Below are 4,895 nucleotides of genomic sequence, written 5' to 3' on the forward strand. Positions count from 1 at the left end.
TCTGAACTAGTTCCAAATCCAATTGTGCTACCAAAGCCAACATAATTCTAATGGAGGAATGTTTTACAACTGGAGAAAACACTTCATTGTAATCAATTCCCTCCTTTTGAGCATATCCTTTGGCCACCAATCTTGCTTTGTAGCGAACATCTAATTGGTTAAGAAATCCTTCTTTCTTTGCAAATACCCATTTGCACCCAATTGCTTTCTTTCCCTTCGGGAGATTGGCCAATCTCCATGTATGATTCTGATGAAGGGACTGTATTTCATCATTCATGGCAATCCTCCACTTATCTTCTTCTGAACTTTGGACAGCGTCTTTATAAGTAGTAGGAACATCATCAGCTACAATTGAGGTTGCACAAGCAACCGTCTCTATGAGACGAACAGGTTTCGTTATTGTTCTTTTTGGCCTGCTGGTTGCTATTGATTCAAGTTGTTGTTGAGATTCCTGAGTTGGAATCTCCTCTACTGGCTCTCCTTCCAGAGGGTAATCTTCATTTGTTTCCTCCTCTGCTTCTTGTGTAGGAAAAATAAATTTTCCCTCAAACTCCACCTGCTTAGAAGCACCTTCATTTTGTTTGGTATCTTCTGTTACCTTATTTACCATAGCAAATTCATCAAAGGTAACATCTCTGCTGAACATTACTTTCTTTGTCATAGGACACCATAAGCGATATCCTTTGACTCCAGAAGTAATTCCCATAAAAATAGCCTTCTTTGCCCTTGGATCCAATTTTGACTCCGTCACATGATAATATGCAGTTGAGCCAAACACGTGCAAAGAGTTATAATCTACAGCAGGTTTTCCGTACCATTTTTCAAATGGTGTTTTGCCATCAATAGCAGCAGATGGTAGACGATTAATGAGGTGGCATGCATATGTAATTGCCTCAGCCCAAAATTCTTTGCCCAAGCCAGCATTGGACAACATACACCGTACCTTCTCCAGCAAGGTCCGGTTCATACGTTCTGCCACTCCATTCTGTTGTGGTGTATGTCTAACAGTGAAGTGTCGGATGATGCCATCATTTTCACAGACCTTATTGAAATGATCATTTTTGTATTCACCTCCATTGTCTGTGCGAATACACTTGATTCTCCTGCCTGTCTGATTCTCCACCATCATCTTCCATTTGAGAAAAATTCCCAACACTTCATCTTTGCTCTTCATTGTATACACCCATACTCTTCGGGAAAAATCATCAACAAAGGTTACAAAATAGTGCTTCCCACCCAATGAAGGTGTTTTGGAAGGACCCCAAACATCAGAGTGTACATAATCCAAAATGCCTTTAGTATTATGGATCGCTGTACCAAATTTAACCCTTGTCTGTTTCCCTTTAACACAATGCTCACAAAACTCCAAGTTGCAAGCCTTGACTCCTTTTAACAATCCTTGATCTGATAGAGTTTTCAAGGATTTTCCTCCAGCATGTCCCAAGCGCATGTGCCATAGCTTGGTTGCTTCTGCCTCTTTGTCGTCACTAGATGTCACTGTCGCTGTCCCAATAACTGTACTGCCACAATAGCGATACATATTATTATTCTTCCGATTAGCCTTCATTACCACTAGTGCACCGGAGCATACTCTCATTACTCCATTTTCTGCAATGATTTTGAACCCTTTTGATTCTAGGGCTCCCACAGAGATGAGATTCTTCTTCAAATCCGGTACATCTCGAACATCTGTTAATGTTCTGATCATTCCATCATGGTTCCTTAATCGTATTGAACCAATGCCATATGAGGTAAGAGGGCTGTTATCCGCTGTGTGGATGACTCCATATTCTCCTTCTTGAAATTCCACGAACCAGTCCCTGTTGGGACACATATGATAGCTACAAGCCGAGTCCATCAACCATATGTCTGATGATGTTGATGACTCTGTTGTAACTAATGAGAAGTCTGAATCATCACAATCAGCTACATTTGAATCCATAATGGCCTTTCCATTGTTATGTTTGGCCTTATTCTTCAACTTCGGACAGTCTTTCTTCCAGTGCCCTTTTTCTCGACAAAAGGCACATTCATCTTTGCTGGGTCTGGATCTTGACTTGGATCTTCCCTTCTTTGTCCTCGTTTGATTTTGAGGACGACCCCTCACAAATAGTGCTTCTCCTTCTCCGCCCTTCTGTTTTTCTCGCTTTCTTTGTTCATAGCTGTACAAAGCTGAACAAACTTCTCTGAGAGAAATTTCGTCATTTCCATGGAGTAGAGTAGTTTCAAGGTGCTCGTACTCATCAGGAAGTGACGCCAACAACATTAAGGCCAAGTCACCATCATCATAAGTTGTATCCATATTTTGCAAATCTGTGACCAACTTATTGAAACTGGTGATATGTTCATTCATCGTGGTACCAGGAACATAGGTGAAGTGAAACAGTCTCTTCTTCATGTACAATTTATTTTGACTGTTTTTCTTCAAAAATTTATCCTCCAGTGCTTTCCATAATTTACTTGCAGAAGTTTCCTTTGTGTATGGATATTTCTGCTCTCTAGCAAGGTAGGATCGAATGGTACCGCAAGCAACACGGTTGATAATTCTCCAATCTTCTTCTCCAATAACATCTGGTTTCTTTTCTTCAATGGCCAGATCTAGCCCTTGTTGAAAAAGGACATCTAGAACCTCGCCTTGCCACATCCCAAAATGTCCGGACCCGTCAAAAATTTCTACCGCAAATTTCGCATTTGACACAATTCTTGTCATAAGCGAAGATGCCAATGATGACGTATTGTTGACACTTGATGTAGATTCTTCTTGTTTATTGTCTCCCATATTTGACACAAATATTATTTAATAGCTGACGACACAAATCAAGATTATTTCCTTTCTGATGTAGAAGATCAGACTAAGCTGCAACTACAGAGCATACTCAGACAGTACCTTGGCTCTGATACCAATTGTTGCGGAAGCCAAATGTATATAGTGTGAATAAGTCACAACTACTATACCAAAAATTATGACAGCCACCAAATAATAAATAAGACAATAAAACAATAATAAAGGGAACACCAGAATTTACGAGGTTCGGCTAATTTTGCCTACTCCTCGGACACAACCAATATTTTATTTCACTCCAAAAATACAAGTGAAATAATACTAAAGAGAGAAGATACAAATGCCTTAAACAGATGAGAAGGCAAATGAGAGGTGTATATAAATCCTAAACATTAAGCCTTCTTTTATAGGGGGGAAATCCCCCAACCCTTCTCTTCCCACCGATGTGGGACAAATAGTTTTGCCCAAATTCAACAGTAGCAGCCTCGTCTCCCCTTGGTATAGGTGATCGAGTAACAATCAATTCATGGGTTCATAATTTTCTTTCTTTGTCCTAAATACACCAATAGGCAAGTCTTGTTATTCTCCATATGAAGTCCTAATACACCCGTAGGCGTAGCCAAAGCTTATTATTCATCAGATTATTATCTAATTATCCAAATAATCCTTGTTGACAATTAGACTATAGGCCCACAAAATCATAACTTAATAACAATGACGTAATATTATTAGAAAGATTTGCTGGCAAGACCAATATGGCCAGTTCCAGCTACTCCTTATAATAACCAGATTTGGAAAAGAATAACGGCGTGATTGAGTATTAAATATTTAGGGTTGCTCTTCTATTAGTTCCTTCCACGCCAGAGGAGTATTTAAACATATCTCGTTGTCCTCGTTGATAGGGGTGCTGGGGTTACATAAGAAATAGGAATTGGAGACTCCTACTGCACAACGAAGGCAACACTTTAAAGATTTCTGAAGCATTCAAAAGCACGACCTACATGATCTGACAGTTATAGTATATGCTTTGTAAAAGAAAATTCAGAATCAACTTCAGATTATCTGTATTGGACGCTTGACATGTTGAAGATAGCAAAATTATGTCCAACAAAACTTAGGCATATTAAATTGGAAGAAATCATTTAACGTTTTTTTGTCTCTGCTGAAATTCTAGCTTAATCTTCACTTTATTTAAGCTAAATCACTCTTTTGGGTAATTGATAGCAACATTTGTGTTGAGACGTCCTAACCTTGTAACTCCTAACTAGTTACAAATTGCAATTACACTGGGACTAACAATTGAACTCCAAAATTACCTATCCCAAACTTGGACGCATATAAGTCTGGCAACTTCAAAGGAATTTAGACGAAAAGTGTCGCAACTTTTTTAATGTTTTGATGTCTATGCTAACCCTCAATGATCATCCCAAAATTGTCATAGTGAAACCTCACAGGTGACTTTTCATATGATAACTCAAACTACGTATTAATTATCATTCAGTAGAGATTCATAAAGCTGAGCCAGTATGACCGTCAAGCTATTATAAATATAAATGAAGGGTTTCCAAAGATGGATCGATGACAAGCAAGGGCGTACACAAAACTTTTAGTAAGCGATGTCGATATTTCAGGAAATAAGTAAAGTGTGGGATAAATAGCGAAAGAGATGAGAAGTTTAGAATGACGACAACAAAGAAGTTTGCTTAAAAATTGAAAAATCGCAAAAATAGAATAATCTTTTTAAAAATTATGATTCCAGATTACTTTATATATGCTTAAATAACTTCCTCTATGCATTCAAATATATATTTTTTAATCACTTATAGAATGTGAATGTCAGGTTTTATTGATTAATTTTTATGATGAAATTGAGGGTTCAATTTACTATAAATTCTAGTTTTTCAAAAGGAACATGCATTTTGAAATCAAATAATGTCTACTGCAGAGGTCGATCCCCAGACATCAGGCAAGAAAAATGAAGCCCGACCGCATAAGCGTTATTTATATTTTATATTATAGTTTGGTTTTTTTGCATATATATATCTATATAGTGACACCGCTTGAATACACGTGCATCCGCCCCTGATCACAAGCTTATTTTGTGAAGGCAATG

This window comes from Nicotiana sylvestris, chromosome 1 (genome assembly GCF_000393655.2).
Source record: "Nicotiana sylvestris chromosome 1, ASM39365v2, whole genome shotgun sequence".
Taxonomy (NCBI): Eukaryota; Viridiplantae; Streptophyta; class Magnoliopsida; order Solanales; family Solanaceae; genus Nicotiana; species Nicotiana sylvestris.